A 23145-nucleotide genomic window follows, 5' to 3' on the forward strand; every position below is an offset into this window, starting at 1 on the left:
ATATGGGCGCAGGTTCTAATCCCGGCAGCTCCACTTCCCATTCCACTGTCCCTGTTGTGGCCTGGGAAAGCAGTCGAGGACGGCCCAATGCTTTGGGACCCTGCACCTGCCTGGGACACTTGGAAAGAGGTTGTTGGCTCCTGGCTTCGGATCAGTGCAGCACCAGCCGTTGCCACCACTTGGGGAGTGAATGACCGACTGAAACATCTTCCTCACTGGCTCTCCTCCTCCTCTCTGTGCATCTGCCTTTCCAAGAAAATAAATAAATCTTTAAAGAAATAGATAGAACTTAGGGGAAGATTAACAAGAGAAAGCATGAATATAAGTATGTATTTTTAAAGTACAGAGAGAAAAGGAGAGTCATAAAACAAAAGATGACTTCTCTTCACTCCTGGCTCATTCATTGTCCAAATGAGCCATGCGTTTTTTCTGGGATACCCACACAGGTGCCAGGGATCCAGGCTCCCCAGCTGGCAGCCTGAAGGCAAGTGAGGCAGCTGGGACTCAAACTGCTACTCTTATGAATGCTGGTGGTGTAAGCCATGGTTTCCCCCACTGCACCACAGCAGCATTCCCATGCTGCACGAATTCTAACCACCACACAAACCAAAGGAAATGTTTAGGTACAACCATGCACATCGAAAGCAATCTTCATAGCTGTGCAGATCATAATAACGAATATCTCAAAACTATCCAACTTCAACATGAATCATGCTGCTTTCAAACATTTGTGGAATGTGGAATAATATGGGAAAATTCTGCTTGGTTTAACAAGTCACATTTCCATGAACTTACTGCAGACTTCTCATACACATTGACTTTAGAGTTTTTGGACAAAATTGCAGTTATTTTTCAATTCATTTTATCCCTGAACTTTTGCAAAAGATTTATTTATTTTTTGGAAAGGCAGATGTGTAGAGAGGAGGAGAGACAGACAACAAGATGTTTCCTTTGATGATTCACTCCCCAAGCAGCTGCAACAACCAGAGTTGCACTAATCCAAAGCCAGGGGCCTGGGGCCTCTTCTGGGTCACCCACACAGGTGCAAGACTGGAAGGCTTTGGGTTGTCCTCCACTGCTTTCCCAGGTCACAAGCAGGGAGCTGGGTGGGAAGCGGGCCTCCACGATTAGAACTGGCGCCCATATGGGATCCTGGTGGGTTTAAGGGGAGGACCTTAAGCACTACACCCAAAACTAAATCAATCTTCACAAAAAGCTTCTGCCCTTCCCTTCAAAGACATGCAAATAAAAGGAATAAACTCAATCACCAATTCATTGCCATTGTTCATACATACCTTAGAGATGTGTCCAGATGTTGCCTGTCTCTGTGTGTATTCTGCAATGCTCTTTACACAGGCCTGGAAGGAAGGCAAGACAAGGAATTTAGCCACTAGACTAACACGGTGGGCCCATGGTTTATGTCTTAAAACACTTTTCAGTAATGTGGAGGGAGCTTCTGAGGGTTCATATTGCAAATGCCCATAAAATCTCCCAGGTCACAAGCAGGGAGTTATATGGGAAGCATGGCCGCCGGGACACTGGGATTAGAACCAGCACCCATACGGGATCCTTGTATGTGCAAGGGGGAGGACTTTAGCCACTAGGCTAATGTGCCGGGTCCCAAATTGGTTTTTGAAGTATGAAACTATTCACTGTCTGTCTTTGTGCTAATCCTTCTAAAATAGTGATCAACAGAATGCACTGACTCATTCTTTTACCTTGTTTCTTATAAATTATCAAACATCAATGAAATTCTAGACTCTACTTGGATCCATGAATGCTCACCTTGCAAAGTGTATCCACTTTCATACTATTTTTCATCCCTTGGTCCAATGTACAGCAGTCTAAATCAATTGGTCTCAGTTACTTTTAACATCTTTGTAAATGTAAAACCTAAAGTAAGTGTTCATGCACTAAGACTATGTGTTTGGAACATGTGGTTTCTGAGCGGGCATTTGGCCTAACAACTGAGATGCTGCTTAACCTGCATCCCACATGGAGAGCCTGGCTGAGGTCATGGCTACTCACCGTCCTGCTGATGCAGACCCTGGGATCCAGCAGGTGATGGCGCAAGGGTGAAATTAGTGTCACTCATGTGGGAGATTGGGACTGAGTCCTTGGCTCCGGGCTTTAGCCTGGCCCAGCCTTGGCCACTGCAGGCATTTGGGCTAACTGAACGGGAGCTCTTGAGCTCTCTCACTGGATGGCATCAGGCTAAGAGGCTCCTGTGCAGACAGCAATGTGACTAGTTACACATACACCAAGTTAGCTTCTCAAGAGCTACTGCAGTCAGGCAGGGGAAACAATGCCTCACCTTGTTCTAACCCTGACATGACAAGAGTCACATCAAAGAAAGCAAAAACAAGAGTTGTCCAGGCATGCCACCCTTCCCCCACTCCAACGATGGATGCAGAGATAGTTGCCTCCTGCGTGGGCATTACGGGACCAGGGCCACTGTGAAAAATATGGATGGCAGCCCTTGCCCTGGCCCCAGGACCACACCAGGGCAGTGAGTATTGGGATCTTCTACTGCCAGGTGGCCTCTGACAGCCTGCCCCAACCACCAGCAGGAAACAAAACTACAGCTGTGCAGGACACACTTCAGAGCTCAAAGCTGGCACATTATGATGAGACCAGCACCTAAAGAAGCCTACAGGACTCCAGTTTCTCACCAGTGCTCCTAGAATGGCATCATGCAGAGCCCTGAGCTCTGGAGGTTTGGACTCATTTTGCCATGTGTCACTGCTGGCCTCTCGTAGGTTAGATCAACAACCCTGGGACTTTGGGGGAAATGCACATTAGGAAAAAGCAAAGCATGAATTTCAAAATTGTTTTGTACTAGAATAGACTTATTTGTAATTCCACCTTTTCCTCAAACTTTCCGAAGGATTGTTCTCTGTCCACAGACCTTACTCATGTGTCATAAACGGAGGACAATGTTTAACTTTGCTGTCCCCTCAGCTGGTTTGGCAAGGAGGGTAACCATGAGTGACATAAAAAGTGACAGGACATGTAGAATGGGCTGGTTTATCAAATTTAAGTACGATGATTAAGAGTATTGTGTGTGTGTGTGTGTGTGTGTGTGTGTACATTTCTACCATACACACACACACACACACAAGGAAACAATATTTTGGAGTCAACCCCATGGCATGGCAGGCAAAGCTGCCACCTGTAGTGCCAGACTAATATATGGTTGTTACTTTGACTTCTGCTGCTCCGCCTCTGATCCAACCATTTATGACTTTACTATAACGACTAAAACATTATAGCCATGGGCTGGCATGGCGATGTGCCATCCCATTTGGGCACCAGTTCACATCCCAGCTGCTCCACGTTTGAGCAAGTACTGACCAATGGTACAGCAAAGTAACAGAGGATGGCTCAAGTCCTTGAGCTCCTGCACATATGTGGGAGACCAGGAAAAAGCTCCTGGCTCCCAACCACGGTCAGGTCCAGCTCTGGCCATGCTGGCCATTTGGAAAGTGAACCAGTGGAAGGAAAATCCTCTATCTATCTTTCCCTCTCTCTGTAATTTTTCAAAGTATATAAATTGTGTAATAATAATAATGACAACAATAACAACATTAACACATCCCAAAGCGGGGCCTGTCACTACCACACAGCATTAACTTAAGCTGCCACCTACAATGCCAGGATGCCTTATCAGGTCCTGGTTCAAGCCCAACTGTTCCACATCTGATTCCACTTTCTGCCAACACATCCTGTGGAGCCGGACAAGACAGTCCACGCACGTGAGTTCCTGCCACCAGTGAGGAAGACCAGAAAGGAGTTCCTGGCTCCTGACCTCAGCCTGGCCCAGCCCTGGACGTTACAAGCCACTTAGGGAGTAAAACAGTGAATGGAAGAGAGCATCTTTTCTGTCTCACTTTGCTCTTCTCCCTGATAAATCAAAATAAAATAGTTCACAATTTTTTTTCTTCAAAATATGGGTAGGGAACAGAGTATAGAAAGTATGAAGACTTTTTACCTCTTTGTGTTTTCTGTTTGTTTCCTTATCTATCATAAGCTGTTATCACTTTAAGAGTCTATTACAGTCAATAAAGTTGTTTTTGTAAGCCTCAAAGTAACTACAACACAAAACTTACACACAGATTTAGCAAGGAAATCAAAGTACAACTCCAGAGAGAATCACTAAATGACAAATGAACACTGAGGGGAACGGACACACAATAAAAACACACAGGTCTCAAAACAGCAGCAGTAAGACATAACCAATCAATAATGATCTTAAATGTCAACAGACTCAATTCCTCAGTTAAAGGCACAGACAGGGGTGTCAATGTTGTGGTGGCAGCAATGAAGCCGCCACCTGGGATGGGGTGCCAGCTTATGTCCTGGCTGCTCTACTTCCGACCCAACTCCCTGTACATGTACCTAGGAAAGAAAGCAGTGGAAAGGGCCCCAGGCTTTGGGTCCCTGCACTCAAGTAGGAGACCCAGACAAGCTTCCAGGTTCCTCACTTCAGCCTGGCCCATCTGCAGATGTTGTAGACATTCAGGGAGTGAGCCGTGCTCATGTGAGCTTTTTCACTGTCTTTCTCTCTCACTATCTCTCTGTAACTCGGTCTTTGAAATCTGGATGAAATTACTCCAGACACTTCAATTAGCAGTGATTGTTCTAGATTAGATTAAAAAAGTATAGTAAGTGAAAGCTTTTCCCTGGTAAAAGAAGAAAAACTACCTTGTAAACAAGCAACCTACAGGATGGGAGAAAATACGCACACTACACACCTGACAGGGGACTGGGAAACAGAAACTGAAACAGCCACAAAGCAAAAACACCATCAATAACGCAATTAAAACAGATAGCAGATTGAAATATACTTTTTTCAAAAGATGTATACATGACCAACATGTACATGAAAACATTGTCAATATTAGATTTTTTTTTTGAAGATTCATTCTTTATTTGAAAGACAAAGTTATAGAGAGAGAAGAATCATATCCATGTGCTACTGGCTGCCAATCCCAGTTTCAGCTCAGATCAAAGCCCCAATGGCCCAGCCTGGACCAGGCCTAAGCCAAAAGAGTCTGGGTCTCCCCTGTGAGTACAAGAGCCCAAAGATTAAGGCCATCCTCTCCTGCTCCCACAGGCTATCAGCACAGAGCTGGATCCTAAGTGGAACTGCCAGGATACACATCACACCCATAGGGGATGTAAGCTGTTCTGGGCAACAGCATCACTTACTGCCAGTCCCCTCCTTTGTCTTTAAACTCTTTTTTTTTTTCTTTTTTTTTTTTGACAAAAAGTGATGGAGAAGATACAGAGAAAAGGGAATCCTTGCACACTGTTCATGGGATTATACATAAAACAGTAGAGAGGTTCCTCAAAAACTGGAAACTAGGATTACCATATGATCTAGCAATTCCACTAACTGGCAAGATTCCAAAGAGAAATGAAATTCATCCGTCGAGTTGTCTGCACTCCGCAAGTTCCAAGAAATCAAAACAACCTAAGGCTCCCTGTACTGATGAACGTCTAAAGAAAATGGGTGTGTCAACATGGAAATGTAACTCAGACATGAAAGGATCACATTTGTCCTTTACAACACCTTGACTAAACCGCAGGTGACAACATCAACCAAAGCACCGTAAGATAAATATCACATAATTTCACTCACATGTTGACTTAAAAAACAGAAAGCTTATAAAAGCTAAAAAATATATACTTGCGCTTACCAAACACTGGGTGGCAAGTGGGGAGGGAAGGATGGGCAAAGGTGGGTTCATAGACACTGGATTAGAGCTAGGTGGCAGGAGGTTTTGGGTTCCACCATACAATATGGTGATTATAAAATCCTTCTCTCTCAGCCGGGCAGTGTGTTCCAGCTGCCGAAGTCCTCGCCTTGAACACACTGGGATCTCATATGGGTGCCGGTTCTAATCCCTGCAGCTCCACTTCCCATCCAGCTCGCTGTTTGTGGCCTGGGAAAGCAGTGGAGGAAGGTCCAAGGCCTTGGGACCCTGCACCCGTGTGGGATACCTGGAAGAAGTTCCTGGATCCTGGCTTTGGATCGGCATAGCATCGGCCATTGCACTCACTTGGGAAGTGAATCATCGGACAGAAGATCTTCCTCTCTTGTCTCTCCTCCTCTCTGTATATCTGACTTTCCAATAAATAAACAAATCTTAAAAATCCTTCTCTCTCACTTGCTCTGTCTCCCTGTAACTCTCCCTTCTACACAAAAATAAATAAATCTTTACTATTTATTTGTAAAACTTTTCTGAAACAATTCAGAAGACTTCCCCTGCCCTCATTTTACCATGGATTTTTTGCATAGAAAGCTGAATGCCAAAGTACTCATGCTGTTTAGCTGTTTCTGATTGGCACTGACTAAATACTGCATGCAAATGAGAGGATACCGTCATCTTACCTTACACACAAACTCTTCCAATCTTTCCATAGCATGATGGGCTTGCAGGAGATGGGACATGCCCATAAACCCCTCATCTTCATGGGAAACTTCTTCACTGCACTCATGTTCCCCAGAGCTCTGTAAGGAAACCAGAGAAACGGTGACAGAATGAGAATCAAATGATACAATAAACACTTGTTCCCCCTTTCTGCAGATCATAATTCAACTCTTTTTTTAAGATTTATTTTTATTGGAAAATCAGATAGAAAGGAGGAGAAACAAGAAGCTCTTCCCTCTGCTGGTTCACTGCCCAAGCAGCTGCAACAGACGAAAGAAACACTAGAGAACCCAACAATGACCCAAGCATGCCTTTTATAAACTTGCAGATGCAATGCAACTGGGAAAGGGCAGGCTTTTATGATAAATGATACTGCAGTAATTGAACAGTAACAAAAAATGAAAAACACATAAACACTTTAAACTCCTACACCAATACTTTGTAGGAAAATTAAAACAGCTCATTAACTTAAAATGCAAAATGAAAAACCATGAATTTTTTACTCCATGAAAAAAAAAATGAAAAAACCTCCCTCAGGAAACGCATGTGAAACCTTTAGGACCGAGAGGGAGGGTCTGACAAGTGGTCTGACATGACACCAAAAGACCAATAAATGACAAGACAAACTGGTGAAATAGACTTCATGTTAAGTTGAAAAAAAGTAAGTTTCAGCCTGGGAGACAAATATCTGCCTGTCACTAAGCAGCCAGGAATAGCCTTTAAACTACACACACACACACATACACACAAATGGAACAGCATCAAACAATCCAACTAAACAGAAAATGATAGGTACAAACACCTTATTCAAGAGGATAGAATGACAGAAACAATGAAAAAATGCTTGTAAATGCACATGAAAACTACAACTACACAGTACTGCAAACCTCAAAATCAACAAAACAAAAGACAAAAAGGAAAATGACTTCTGGCATGACAGAATGAAGCACTCCATTTGCTTATCACAAGATAAACTGCTGAAAACTATATTTTAAAAATATGCATTTTAGTATATATATGTGATTAAAAAGGTTTATATTTTTACCTGTAATATATATACATATATTTTATGTATATACCATTTTTAATCACTTAGGGGCTGGCATGGTGGTGTAGCATCCTAATCCTCATCTATCATGTGGCATCCCATATGGGTGTTGGTTCATGTCCCAGCTGCATCAATTCCAAACCAGTTCCCTGCCTAGGAAAGCAGCAGAGGATGGCTTAAATCCTTGGGCCTCTGGACCCACATGGGAGACCAGGAAAAAGCTCTAGGCTCCAGGCTTCAGATCAGCTCAGCTCTGGCATTGCAGCTGTTTAGGGAGTGAACCAGCAGACTGAATATTCCTCTTTGTAATCTTCTCTCTAAAAAAATCTGTCTTTTAAATCAATCTTGGGGTGAGGAGAGAACTTTGGAAAATGATCCTAAAAACAAACAGCAAAATAAGAATCCTCCATTCAAGAATGTTACCATAAAGAAAACTGCAGCTTCCATGGTCTGACCATGGAGTGCAAGTGTCAAAGCTGAGCCTCCTCAAAATAGAGGCTCAGACAGAGCGGTGGACAGCACATCTAGGTGCCCATGGAGGATATGACAATCCATCGGAACCTGCAAAGGACACCTCGTACCACTACAGAGGACAGAGGACAGAACAAATCGATCAACTATCCCTCCTCAGGTGCTGAGGCCTGTGCAATGTTTGGACAGTGTGCCCCAATGCACAGTTCATCTAGGCCAGATGGGGACATCAAGTGCCACATCAGGAAATGCAAAGCAGAACAGATCAGATCATTCTCCTGGCCAAGCTTGAACCAAGTACCCGGGTCTCTGGATGCACTAAGGTGGACTTGGGCAGCCAGTGGATCTGGAAAAGATCTTCTCAACCCTGATGCAATAAAGCTAACAATGTGTCAGAACTGCCCAAACCACTCAAGCAACACTCTGGGAATGTTCTTCCTCACATCAGGGTCTCTAAGGTGTCATCAAAAGGCCATCTCCTATCCCCGGGAGCTGATTCAGATCAACAGCAAGGAGCGGCCCCCTCCACTCCAACACCTCACTTCCATCAGTGGACAGATCAACAAAACAGAAAATCAGCCAAGAAACAACAGGGCTAATCTGCACTATGGACTAACAGAACTTCATTGCCATCTGAGAGAACTCATTCCACACCTCCAGAAACCATCCTTTTCATCAGTACCTTGAACTTTCTTATCATGGTTCACTGCTAAGATATAAAGCAAAAGTCTCAATAATTTTTTTTAAAAATGAAACCATATCATTTCTCTTTTCTGATTACATTCTGATCACAATCTAATTCAGTTAGAAATTAACGATTTACAAATATCTAAAAGATATGTAAACTCACACATGACTTAACAAATTGCTCCTAAGCAAAGAGCCACAGAAGAAATCAAAGAGAATCAAAAGCTTCCTGTGAACAAATGGAGATAGCACAATGCATCAGAATTGAAGGGACACAACAACAGCAGTGCTGACAGGGACATTTGGGGCGGTCAGTGCTTATACTAAGAAATGGAAAGGCATCAGATAAACGGCATCAAGGCAAAAGACAAACAACACAAACCACAAAATTACTAGGAGGAAAGAAATTAGAGAATAAACAAAATAGAAAAAAAGATAAAAGATCAATGAAGAACAGATTTATTGAAAACTAAGTAACACTGATACATCACTAACCCAAATAAGAAAAAAGAGAAAGAGAGAGACAAAGAGACAGAGACAGAGAGAGAGAGAGAAAGGAGAGGAGGGGAGTGGAGGGGAGGGGAGGGGAGGGAAATGAAGGGAGTGGGGAAGGAGGAAGGGAGGGAGGAGACAGTCCTAATTAAAGATGAAAAGATGTAACAGTGTATACCACATAAGCAAGAAGAATTTTCAGGAATAACAACAGCTAATCAACAACGAATAAAATGTTGAAGAACTGAGCCATGAAGATGCAGAAAACCTAAACAGACCCACAAACAAATCACATCAATAAGCAAAAGATTTAATCGTGAGCAGCTGAAAGATCAGGGGGCAAATATTGCAAGGAGTGCAAATCAGAGAAAGGAAAATGTTGGTTTTCATTTGAAGCAGTTAAGTGTTGTCAAAGTAACAAAAATTCAAGTTAAAATCAAGGAGGTGGGCAAGCATTGTGGCACAGCACATTTAGTTCCCAACTGCTGTACTGGCATCCCATATGAGCACCAGTTCAAACACTTGCTGCTCCGTTTTTTAAATAAAACATTCATTTGTTTGCTTGCTTGCTTTTATTGTAAAGTCAGATATATATATAGAGAGAAGCAGAGACAGAAAGGAAGATCTTCTGTCCAACGATTTACTCCCTAATTGAATGTAACCACATGAGCTGTGCCCATCCAAAGCCAGGAGCCTGAGGAACTCGCATGTGGGTACAACATTCCAAGGCCTTGGGTTATCCTCGACTACTTTCCCAGGTCACAATCAGGGAGCTGGATGGGATGCAGGGCTGCTGGGATTAGAACTGGCACCCATATAGGATCCCCGCGTGATCAACGGAAGACTTTAGACGCTAGGCCATCATGCCATGCCCTGTTGCTCCCATTTTAATCCTTCTTCCTGCTAAATGTGCCTGGGAAAGCAGTGGAGGATGGCCCTAGTGCCTGATCTCCTGCACTCCTGTGCCTCTAAAATCAACAAATCTTTTTATTTTTTAAAGGGAAGGGCATCGAGAGACAGAGACCAGCACCATGGCTCAATGGCTAAATCCTCACCTTTAATGTGCCAGGATCACAGAAGTGGTTCCATTCACATCATGGCTGTTCAGCTTCCCTTCCAGTGCCTTGCTTATGGCCTTGGAAAGCAATCAATTTTTTTTATTTTAATCCTGCACCAACATGGAAGACTTGGAAGAAGCTCTTGGCTTCGGATCAGCTCAGCCCTCGCTGCTGCAGGCACCTGGGCACTGAACAAGCTGATAAAAACTGCTCTGGTTATCTCTCCATCTCTCTGGAACTCTCAGTCTTTGAAAAAAAAAACTGTATATTCATGTGGGTAGTGGTTGCACAGGCAATGTGTGAAGCATTAATGAACTGTGCCTTTAAAATGTGTTTACTGCACCTAAATTACACATCACAGTGAAAGGAAAATAGCAACCTCACAACTACATTTAGGGAACCAATTCCTTTACAGTACAAACTAAGCTAACTCAAAGTTGACCTGCCTTTTATCTGTATTGGAAATGTTCTCTGAAGGAAAAAACAAACAAACAAACATGTAAAGGGGTACCCTCAAAACATGCAGAAGATCCCATTAGGGTGAAGCAGGTTAAGCGGCACTGGCATTCCAAATGGACACCTGTTGAAATCCCAGCTGCTCAACTTCCAATCCAGCTCCTCGCTAATACACCTGAAAGAGCAATGAAGGATGACTGAGTGTGTGGGCCTTGCCACCCACAGGGACATACAGATGGGAGCTCCTGGCTGCTGGCTTCCGTATGGCCCAGCTCTAGGCATTGTAGCTATCTGGGAAGTAACTGAGCACTGAGAAATATCCCTCTGCCTCTTTTCTCTGAAACTCTTTCAAATACATAAACAATGTTTAACAACAAAAATACTCCAGGAAACCATCAAAGAGATTTACCTGTTAGTCATGCATTTTTTTTTAGTCCCCTATGTATCTAAATTAGAGATATTTCTTCCATAGTCTTCCCTTTTTAACAAAAGAAACCAGGTTTCTCAAGATGGACTGAAACAGTTTGAATAAAAATGTTATAAACAGCTGTAAAACTGGTCTGATCAGGCGATCTTTTTTTTTTTTTTTTGTTAAGATTTATTTGTCTATTGGAAAGTCAGATATACAGAGAGGAGAGACAGGGAGGAAGATCTTCCGTCCAATGATTCACTCCCCAAGTGAGCGCAACGGACAATGTTATGCCGATCCAAAGCCAGGATCCAGGAACTTCCTCGGGGTCTCCTACATGCGTGCAGGGTCCCAAAGCTTTGGGCCATCCTCGACTGCTCTCCCAGGCCACAAGCAGGGAACTGGATGGGAAGTGGAGCTGCCAGGATTAGAACTGGCGCCCACATGGGATCCCAGTGCGCTCAAGACAAGGACTTTAGCTGCCAGGCCATGCCACCGGGCCCTTGATCAGGCAATCTTAAAAAGCATCTTCCAAGAATGTAATCTAACTTACCAACAGATTATACCTAATTCTTATCTGTTAACAAGAAAACTGCTAAAAGCTCAGAGTTTGCAGATTTTTCTCTTACATTACTGAGATTAGCAAACTTCAGTAAGAAATTTGGAAAACAAAACAGGGTCCGGCACTGTGGCATGTGAAGCTAAGCCTCCCACTGCAGTGCCAGCATCTGCTATAGATGCCCATTTGAGTTCTAGCTGCTCCACTTTAAATCCAGCTCCCTGCTTATACACAGGGGAAGCAACAGAGGCTGGCCCAAGGCCTTGGACCCATGCACCAATATAGGAAAACTTGAAGAATTTTCTGGCTCCTAGCTTCAGATCAGCTCAGCCTGAACTGCTGCAGCCATTTGAGGAGTGAACCAGCAAAGGCAAGACTTCCTTCTCTAACTCTGATTTTCAAATAAAAACAAAATTAATTTTTAAAATATATATTATGTATTGTATTCACTTTATGTAACTTAAAACAAACACATTCAGAAACATAACATCTCACAGCAAAATCTAGGATGAAAAGTTGATTAACTAAAATGTCAATATTGAATTCTTAAATGTTTAATAGATTTCTGCAGGAAGACCTATACCTCCCCTTCTACTTTAACTTCATCTGCTCCTTAGAATCACAGGTTTTCACCAACTGCAGTAGGAAAATGCGCAAACAATGCTTCATTACAAATATCACCATCCAAGTGATGGGAAAAATCCAGAACCACATTTTAGCCTAAGACTGCATTTCTCAGAGTTTTTAATGAAGATTCTGACCTTACACTAAGCATAAATTGTGTGATGGAGTGGGCATTTGATGTAGTGCTTATCAGAGAGTTCATCCACTTTTCAGTGCAGTGCACGGTTAAAGCCCTGGCTCAATCTCCCAACTCTGGCTTCCTGCTAGTGGGAGGCAGCAGCAATGGCTTCCCAAGTAGGCTCCTGCCAACCACTTGGGAGACCTGGACTGAATTCTGGGCTCCCAGCTTGCAGGCACTTGGTGAGTAACCAAGATGAGAGGTCCCGCTCTTCAACCCTACTGAATATTCTCTTAAACTTAAAAATGTATCATTAGGGTCCGAATACAGTGGCCTAATGGCTCAAGTCCTAACCTTGACATGCCTGGATCCCATATGGGCAATGATTGTTATCCCGCCAGACCTGATTCCCATCCAGCTCCCTACTTGTGGCCTGGGAAAGCAGTCAAGGATGGCCCAGGGCCTTGGGATCCTGCACCCACATGGGGTACCTGGAAAAATTTCCTGGCTCCTGGCTTCAAATCAGCTCAGCTCCACCGTTTGTGATCACTTGGGGAGTGAGTCATTGGACAGAAGATCTCTCTTTCTCTCCTCCTCTGCATATGTGACTTTGCAGTAAAAATAAATACATCTTTAAAAAATGTATTGTTACGGGCTAGCTCCCTGATTATGCTCCAGGGAAAACCATGGAGGATGCCCTCTGGCATGGGAAACCCCAATGAAGCTCCTGGCTCCTTGCTTTGGCCTGGACCAGTCTTGCCCCTGCAACCATTTGGAGAGTGAATCAGCACAATCAATATCTATCTTTCCCTCAATCTTTGAAAACACTGCCTTTCAAATAAACAAATAAGTGAATAAATATTTACAAAACTTAACACATCTTTTAAAAGTATAATTGTAAATGATTTCCGTCCCAGAGCAATAGCCTAGAGGCTAAAATCCTCACACTGCATGTGCCAGAATCCCATACAGAAATAAGTTCTACTCCTGGCCACCCCACATCTATTCAGCTCCCTCCTCTTGGTCTAGGAAAACAGTCAAGGACAGTCCAAAGTCATGGGTATCTGTACCTGCGTGGGAGACCTAGACAAATCTTCAGGCTTCTGGCTTTGGATCAGAGAAGCTCTGACCACTGCAGGTGCTTGGGGAGTGAACCAGTGGATGGAAGATCTTCCTCTCTGTCACTTCTCCTGCTGTATATCTAACTTTCCAAAAAAAAATAAAATAAGTATTAAAAAAAATTATCACTCTAAGGTTGACACAAATTTTGGCAAACGCTAGTCTAAATTCTTCACATTTAGTTACTGAGCTATTGCTCACCCTAGGAGATAATGCTTCCCACAACCACTAACCTGACTTACAAGCACAAGTAAAACTCATATATCCACATAACACTGCAGAGTAACAGGAATCCTCAAATATATTCCACCTTATGAAACAGAGAAAAAAATGACAAGCTCAACACAGAACACTACTCAACTGTACATCAGAAGATTCATGGGAAATGGAATCAGAAATTAATATTTGAATTTATACACTCTGTCAAACTGCTGAACTATCAAAAGCACTTGAGCAAGACCCTCGGAGCATGTCCCAAATTGGGGACCTGGGATCAGTGGGAGGTTGGGTGGGGCTTCTCCCTTTATCTCCCTTTTTATCCCAGATAGAGAAAAACATACACACACACAAAAAGAGAATGTGGAAATAACAATCTTACCCATAACAATAACAACAGCAATCCTGTAGCCCTTGAACCTTTGTGCCATAATTAACCATGTACAGACTGTCAAAAATAAAGAAAGAAAAACAATTACGAACTATATTATTTTGATAACACAGGGGGAATGGCAAGAGGGGAAAATTTTGGTAAATGGGGAAAAAGAGGAGGAGAAAGGGGAGAAATGAACCTCTATAGCTACTTAATGCATATCAGGAAAAAAAATTAAAAGGAATTCCTAGATGAAAGAAATGTGTGTTTTATGACCACTTCACTTTTATGAAGGTACATCATTCTTGTCTGGGGAAGAGAGCAAATTCACATCATTATCAGACAGCAACAGTTAGACCTCAAAAAGAAATCTTTAAACATTTCCTGCAAAACACACCACCCATCCTAAAGCTGATTTCAACTATTTAGGAAAGCTTACCTCGCCTCACTTGCAATCTCAAGCACACCTGCAGAGTGGAAACAACCGGTCCCTTGAGCAACCCATGACTCCTACTGTGAAGCAGTCCATGTCTCAACACAAACTGAAAAGTCCTGAGAGCTTTCAGCTGAGAACCACGCAGGTGCCCGCCGCCAAGCACCAGGCAGGTTCCTGTGGCCAAGAACCAGGAGCTGGCCACAGCATGGCGCGCCCCACAGACCCCAGCACCCCACCGGGCGTTTAAGCACACAACTGGCCTGCTCGACCACTTCCCACAGCTTCCTGCCACAACTTCCTCCCACAGCTTCCTGCCACAGCTTCCTCTGGCAGGACTGCAGCCCGCTCATCCACAAGCCCACACCCCCAGCCCCCAACTCCCGGAGCAACGACTGTTTGCAGAAGCCCAACTCGCTCCACCATGGGTGTCCAGGGGGCTCCCCAAGCACGACCAGAGACTCCCGTGCCAGGGCTCCACCGCCAAAACAACTCACTGAGGCCGCCCCTCCAGGCTGCCGGGGATGCTGAGTCCGTGACCAGGAGTGTGGGCCGGCTTCCCACCTGTCCCCAGGCTCCTGCAGGCCGTATGCGCCCTAGGACCAGCAGGAGACAGCTGAATCCACCCGCAGCGGCTGCAGGAGTACCCGCGCCAGCACGTGCACGCCACTGGCCTGACCCACCAGCATCCCACCAGCTTTCAAGCACACAAATGACTTCCCACAGCTTCCTCCAGCGTGGCCTCAACCCGCCCACAAGCCACACTCCCAGCCCCCAATGGCCGGAGCAACTACCGCTTAGAGAAGCCCACCCCCCCTCCACCGCGGGTGCCCGGGGGCTCCCCGAGCTCCACTCCGGACTCCCGCACCAGGGTGCAGGCCAGAACAACTCACCAAGGCCGCTCCTCCAGTGCTGCCAGGGCTGCTGAGTCCGTGACCAGGAGTGTGGGCCGGCTTCCCGCCTGTCCCCGGGCTCCTGCAGCCCGCAGGCGCCCTGGGACCAGCAGGAGGCAGCTGAATCCACCCGCAGCTGCAGGAGCACCCGCACCAGCACGAACATGCTGCTGGCCTGTCCCACCAGCACGATACTGGCTTTCAAGCACACAAACGGCTGCTCGGCCACTTCCCGCAACTTCCTGCCACAGTTCCTGCCACAGCTTCCTGCCACAGCTTTCTCCCACAGCTTCCTCCCACAGCTTCCTCTGGCAGGACTGCAGCCCGCTCACCCACAAGCCCACACCCCCAGCCCCCAACTCCCGGAGCAACGACTGTTTGCAGAAGCCCACCTCGCTCCACCATGGGTGCCCAGGGGGCTCCCCAAGCATGACCAGAGACTCCCGTGCCAGGGCTCCACCGCCAAAACAACTCACTGAGGCCACCCCTCCAGGCTGCCGGGGCTGCTGAGTCCGTGACTGCCCGTGGGCCGGCTTCCCACCTGTCCCCAGGCTCCTGCAGGCCGTATGCGCCCTAGGACCAGCAGGAGACAGCTGAATCCACCCGCAGCGGCTGCAGGAGCACCCGCGCCAGCACGTGCACGCCACTGGCCTGACCCACCAGCACCCCACCGGCTTTCAAGCACACAAATGGCCGCTGGGCCACTTCCCACAGCTTCCTCCAGCGTGGCCACAACCTGCCCACAAGCCACACCTCCAGCCCCAACGGCCGGAGCAACTACAGCTTAGAAAAGCCCACCCCCTCCAACGCGGGTGCCTGGGGGCTCCCCGAGCTCCACTCCGGACTCCCACACCAGGGTCCAGGCCAGAACCACTCACCAAGGCCGTCCCTCCAGCGCTGCCAAGGCTGCTGAGTCCTGAACGACGAGACCGGGCTCCGCCAGGCTTCTCCGCGTTCCCGCCTGCCCGTCCGCGTTCCCACCTGAAGGTCCGCGTTCCTGCCTGTCCGTCCGTGTTCCCGACTGTCCCCAGGCTCCTGCAGGCCGAGGGCGCCCAGGGAGGAGCAGCAGCCGGCCGAATCCGCCCTCCGCAGGCTGCAGGAACACGCGCGCCAGCTGGCCCACCCCACACCTCACTGTTTACCGGAACACACGCTGCTCGGCACGCCCCGCCTTCCTGCCGCTCCTATTGGTCCAAGGCCATCCTGGCCCGCCCTCACTGCTCCTTTATTGGTGCTCTTCAAGCTAGGCCCGCCCTTTGCTTGCTTCTATTGGCCCTCTCCCAAAATGTCCCACCCTCTCACCATTCCTACTGGTACGGGTCAGCAATGCCCGCCCTCGCAGCACTCCTATTGGTCCTAGGCTAGCCAACCACGCCCCATCCCAGATACAGTCCGCAGCTGCCTTTTTTTTTTTTTTTTGCCTGTGGGCAATGAACTTTTTGACTTTTTTTTTTTTAATAATACAAAGAAAAATACTTTTGTAATTAGAAAGTCGCAATAGAAAATCAAGAGTAGGGCCCAGCACAGTGGCGCAAGTGGTTATGGTCCCCGCCTTGCACGCCCGGGATCCCATATGGGCGCTGGTTCTAATCCTGGCGGCCCCGCTTCCCTTCCAGCTCCCTGCCTGTGGCCTGGGAAAGCAGTCGAGGACTGCTCAAAGCTTTGGGAACCTGCACCCATGTGGGAGGCCTGGAAGAGGCTCCTGGCTTCGGGATCGGCATAGCATCGGCCCGTTGCGCTCACTTGGGGAGTGAATCATTGGACGGAAGATCTTCCTCTCTGTTTCTCCTCTCTGTATACCCGCCTTTCCAATTAAAATAAAATAAATCTTTAAATAAAAAAAAAAGAGTTCCATTAAAAAGTGGAAATTCAGCTATACAGGGAGGAGCAGAGACAGAGGGAAAATCTTCCCTCGATGATTCACTCCTCAAAGTGATCACAACGGCCAGCGCTAAACCAATCCAAAGCCAGGAGTCTTTTCCAGGTCTTCCACATGGGTGCAGGGTCCCAAGGTTTTGGGCCGTCTTCGCCTGCTTTCCCAGGACACAGCAGGGAGCTGGATAGGGGAAGCAGGGCTGCCAGGATTAGAACAGGCACCCATATGGGATCCTGGTGCATTTAAGGCAAGTACTTTCACTGCTATGCTACCACACCAGGCCCCCATTTCTGATACAGCTTAACTAGCTGCTACACAATGCTGGCATTTCCTCCCCCACCACACCCTGTCTCTCCAGCAGAGAAATGACAACCCTCTGCTACACCGAAAGAAAGTAATACTAGGATGTGCATTTTGACTACTCATAATCAATGCCAAAAAAGCAGTATGCACATTAAATTCCTGACTGCAGCTGACACAACTTGAGCTGCAGTATTGAGCTAACAATACTATGCTTTTGCATTATTTATGTACTTATTTATTTTGTAAATTGATTTATTGGATCCTGCACCCATGTGGGAGACCTGGGGGAATGATCAGTGGACGGAAGTTCAGTCCTTATACTGTCAAGAGGAATGGGGGCGAGGCTAGTGCTTGGGCTGCATTTTGGTCGACTATTCAAAGGGGGCCGAGTTTGGGAGAAGGATTTGGGAGGACCCACTTCGGTGCCCTTAATTGGAAGCCTTAACAGTATCATGGTGTCAGGTACATATGGGAGTGTGAGTACTGGTCGTGGTGATAAGCAGACAGCAGCCATGCTGGGCCACTCCAGCTGCCTCTCAGTTTGCAGCACTGTAGAACTTGTGGTTCCCAGAAAGGGAGATTTGGGCAGTCAGAGCACATGCAGTGGGTTCGGTTGGTGCAGACTGGGCTTCTTGTGTGAGCTGGATGGGGCTGCCGCATGCTGCTGTGGTCCTAGTTGCTGCACCAGTCAGCTGGGGCCTCTGCAAGGCTGGCTGGAGCTGTACCACAGCAGGTGAGACAGAGCTAGCACACTGGGCCGCATTGCCACAGCTGCAATAGGGTGATGAGGTCCGACCTCAGCTCCTCTCTGTTAGTGACCTACCCGCTCCCATCATAAGGGTGTCTTCTCTTCTCTTTTTTTAAAAATGGATTTTAAAAACTTAAAGAATTATCGAGAGAGGAGAAAGGCATTCATTCCATCTGCTGGTTCAGCCCCTCAAATTGCTACAATGAACAAGGCTGGACCAGGCTGAAGCCAGGAATGTTGTTTGAGTCTCACCTGTGGATGCAGGGGCCCAAATACTTCAGCCATCTTTCACTACTTTACCAGGTTCATCAGCAGGGAGTTGGATCAGCAGTTGGGAATTGAACCAGTGTCCACATAGGTTGCTGGCATTACAAGTGCTGGCTTAACTCATTATGCCACTATGCCAGCCCCCTCAAAATGTTTTCTAGACCTACCCTCTCATCTTAGCCCTTAAGATATTGCTTCCTTGAAAAGAATTAAGAAGGTTAAAACATATGAAATTGTGAGATTCTCCAACAACTTGCCCATCACCCTGACTCTGAAAATGCGAGAGTCTTTGAACTTCCCTGCCTCATCTCTTTCCAAGGGCAACTGATTGTGACAGCTCCAAGACAGGCGAGGAACATCAAGTGGGAGCGGAGGCCAGAACGTTCTGTCAGAGAGGAAGTGAGAATGCCTGGGGACACTTGCAGAAGTTGGCCCAAATCTCTGGACCCCTATCACTCATACAGGAGATCCAGATGGAGTTCCTGGCTCTACTGCTTGGGAAATTAATCAGTGCATAGAAGATTTTCTTTCTTTCTCTCTAATTCTGCCTTTTAAATAAACAAATCAAAGAAAAAATCAAACATTGTCCAGACCACAATAAGATACTTGGTTGGCTTTATGAAAATCGTATGAGAGTTGTGAAAAACGTCATCCATCTTTAACCTGTTCCATGAGTTTCTCCGTGCTCCTTGCATCAACAGGAGCCCTGAGGACACCACCGAGCTCCTCGTGTTAACAGGAATTACAGGTATTCAGCTCTCCGAAGCAGCTATGGTTTACATTCTCTCCTTGGGCTGATAGAAGACAGTGATCAGGATTCTCTTTCTCCTTGATCTCAATCACCACTTCCAAATCATTACAACTTGCCCTCTTTTAAAGATGAGCTCCAGCTCCTCTGAAGTTCATGTCCTTTTGTTGCACTGTACTCTTCCACTTTCATCAAGAGCATTAATCCACTGGAACATAACTTTCTTATCACCCATTACCCTTTCATTTCTGTTTCCCCTGTGTGTTATCCAGGGTAGATTATGCTGTCTTTCCACACACTCTTGCCAATTTGCTAAGCTCTTTCTCTTTGGTCTACATGGCAAAACATCAACCTTGCACAAACTCAAACCTATGAGTTCTTTAAAGCTGCACATCCCAGTGCTGTGAGACATCCCACAAGTAGATGGGTTGGTAGTTTTCCATTTTAATTAAGTACTAATAGACACTGGACACATAAGAAGAATGTTATTGTCTTATTAACTTGTTCTCCCAACACTCTTCAATGACTTCAGATTTTCACACTGCAAAAATCTTTAAACCTTAACCTTTCAGCTCTCTCCTTCAACAGATCTCAATGCCTAATTCCCTGGGAACAGAGGAGAATCCCTGTAACTTGCCACTGCCAAACAAACCAACAGCTCATGTTTGTTTTATTCCTCCTGATTTAATAAAGAGGGAAGGAATGTCTTTCCTCTTATCCAAGATCAGTCCTTGACACATCATTTTGCTTAGATCCCATTTCTCCATGCATGCACCATTAAACTGTTCCTTTGCACATCCAAGCAACCCCTAACTTAAACAAAATATATTGTTTGGCCATCTCTCTCCTGTTGTTAATCCGTGCTTGTCTTTGGCAACAGTTGAACTTCACAACAACAATTGCATACTCTTCTGTTTCCTCCTCCATTTCTTAATCCAGAAATCCTACCAAAACACAGCACACAAGTAAGGCCAATGGGCAGTTTTCAGTCATCATTTTACTGAAGTTGTTGGTATTATCTGGTCTTCAGACTACTCCTTTCTTACATTTTTTAAAATTAAGCAATCCATAAAAATATACACATTTGTGGGATACATATGACCTCAAACCCTGATCATTTCTTTATAGTGAAACCATTGAAGATCCCTTCTTCTAGCATTGTAAAAAAATATACAGTTCATTACTGCTGTCTGGAGTTGGTCTAGCATGCAGTAGAAACTAGAGCTGCTTGTTCCTGTCCACTGGTTAACTTTTCTTCATCCTTCTCTCTCCTTACCACTCTTTCAGGTCTCTGATAACCACCATGCTACCCTCAACTGCTGTCAGGCCAACTTTTCTAGATCAGGCTTCATCTGTCTACGCCTGGTTTACCTCACTGAGTCTAATGGCTCCTCCCACCCCCACTTCTGATGCAACCTTTTCCTTTGTGATGAACAAAAACCAAGGCACAGTACAGAGATAAGACACTGGGGTCTTGAGAAAATGCTGCCACCACCTTTGAGATCTTCCTCACCAATTAAAAAATGCACATTAAATGATATTCTCTAAGCAGGGATGTCGATCACAGACTGCTATAAAAATGGAAATGCCAAATATTCTTGGTGGCAATGATGTCCCTATTGCTATTTTTATTTTTATTATTGTGGGTATTTGGATTCTAATCAGTATTCAAATTGTTTAAACAAAAAGTCTTTGAAGACCTTTCTAACTGCTATGATGAATGAAAATTAATAAAATATCAAACCTTATATTTTGAAGGTAAACTAACTTTTACTTAATTTCTTATTTTGAGGCCATTTTTAAAAACCCTTTTCATCTTCATAAAATAAAGCATTAAGCAACATGCCTGGTCTTCCTCTCTGTCTCTCCTCCTCTCTGTATATCTGCCTTTCCAATAAAAATAAATAAGTCTTAAAAAAAAAGCAACATGCCTGGGTAGTAATCTTGATCAGTTTCTTCTGTTTTTCCCTGACTGGAGTAATCCAGCGAATTTTCTTGGTGCGTCATAGGTTAAGGTCTCCTGTTCTTCTGTTTCATATAGTTCAGTCTCTGTTGCTGTAATTTCTTCATATTGTTCATATGTTACACATCTAGTAGGACAAAGAAAATATTCTGAGAAATAAAAGCATCATCATACCAACAAGACACCGAACTGTTAGCGCACTATTCGGAATTTCACTTTTATAATTGCAATGGCCTTTTTATGGTAAACACGTTACAACTTAAAGATTGAATATTTATTTTGTACTTTATAAGAAAGTGTAATATCTGTCCTTTTGAGTGATTTTTGAGCATGCATTTTGAAAATAAGAGCCAAAATATTTACATTGGAAGTCAAATAGTTAAGTACTCAACAGAGATAAGTGGTTTTAGCATAAGAACATAATGCTATAAATTATTAGTAAAAATGCAAAGTGAGAAGGGATATAAAAATCTTGATTTCATGTTACATAAAAAATATTATCCATTTATATTAGTGGTAGAACCAATTCAGGACACTCTTCTGAAATTTTACATTTATTTATTAACTTCCTTTATGACAAAGTGAAAAACTCAACTCGTTTAAAGTAAAATCTTCCCACAGCATATCAGACAATTGTCTGCTCTGTAAATGCTGGAAAAAACATTTTGCAGCAACTCCCAAATCACTGTCTACAATCTATTGATGCAGGAGGTCATATTTTAAGGCAGCAAAGGAAATTCAGACTGTGCAACTCCTTTTGTGTGTGTTGTGTGTGTGTGTGTGTGTGTGTGGTGTGGTGTGTGTGTGTGGTGTGTGTGGGTGGTGTGTGTGTGTTTTGGAGGGGGAGTCCCTATTGGTGTATTAAACAACAATAATCATATAACTAAGAAGGCGCTACTTTTTTCAGGGACAAGTAAGGCATAAGTTCTTATTCATAAAGCTTAGAAACAGACAGGAAACGGGCAGTGGGGATGCACTCATAACTCACTGGGTGGGACACAAAGATTAGTTACTCCTCACTAAGGGATTGAAGATTTCTCTGCACACCCCTCCTAAAACTGTTCACCTAAACTGTTGACATATGTCTTGTTAGAGTTATAGTGTTAGACTACCTGAAAAACAGCCAGGTTCTGCAAAATCATGCTTTAACGCTATAAACTGCTAAATACTAAAATTAAGATAGACATGAGATAGCTGAATAGTAATCTATAGCCATTTTAAGGTGTATAGAACCCAGTTGTATATAAACTAACAATTGAAATGTCAATGTAGAAGCATAGGATGTGGTTCAGAACTTGCACTCTTTTTTTTCTCTCTCTCTCTCTCTCATAACATGTTGGTTACACAATACCATGTCAACTAATTCCATTACATTATAAATTGTTACTGATGTAATGTTGGGGCTTTTAATTGATTGGGATGATACTCTGTCAGCTCTACCTTCAGACCAGAGATGGTCTCCCCAAGAAACCGTTGAACTTATCTGGACAATAAGATGCTGGACTCTGCTTTGTAGATGCTTGTAATGAAAGAATTTCAACTGAATTTGAACTGTGGTAATGCAACAAGGCGAAGGAATCCACCATGGGAGGGGGGCAGGTTTTGGAGAGGGAAGGTGGGAATCCCAGTGCCTATGAAACTGTGTCACATAATGCAATGTAATCAATAAAAAAAGGATAAAAAAATAAGTTCTTATTCATAAGCAGTTCATCAGGTATCACTAAATATGTTCTCTTTGAACTCTTTTGAGACCCCATTGGTTTATAAACATTTTGCAAAGTTTCCCCTTGAAACTCTAACCTACAGACAGACAGACACATACACATACACACACAAACACACACACA

General features: G+C 44.7%; 1 long non-coding RNA gene across 2 annotated transcripts in view; it reads right to left on the reverse strand.

Annotated features, from left to right (window-relative positions):
* Positions 1–23145, reverse strand: part of LOC121168026 — a 72697-nt gene that overhangs the window by 15114 nt on the left and 34438 nt on the right. Inside the window, exons 1-2 of one of the 2 annotated variants that reach the window (XR_005885674.1) lie at positions 6398–6516; positions 1296–1358 (exon numbers count right to left, since the gene is read on the reverse strand). This is a non-coding gene — a long non-coding RNA (uncharacterized LOC121168026). Of the gene's footprint in view, positions 1–1295; positions 1359–6397; positions 6517–23145 lie in introns of those variants that run through there. The other variant, XR_005885673.1, reaches the window with a different exon arrangement.

The sequence above is a fragment of the Ochotona curzoniae genome, unplaced genomic scaffold, assembly GCF_017591425.1.
Source record: "Ochotona curzoniae isolate NIBS_2020 unplaced genomic scaffold, NIBS_Ocur_1.0 patch441, whole genome shotgun sequence".
Lineage (NCBI taxonomy): Eukaryota > Metazoa > Chordata > Mammalia > Lagomorpha > Ochotonidae > Ochotona > Ochotona curzoniae.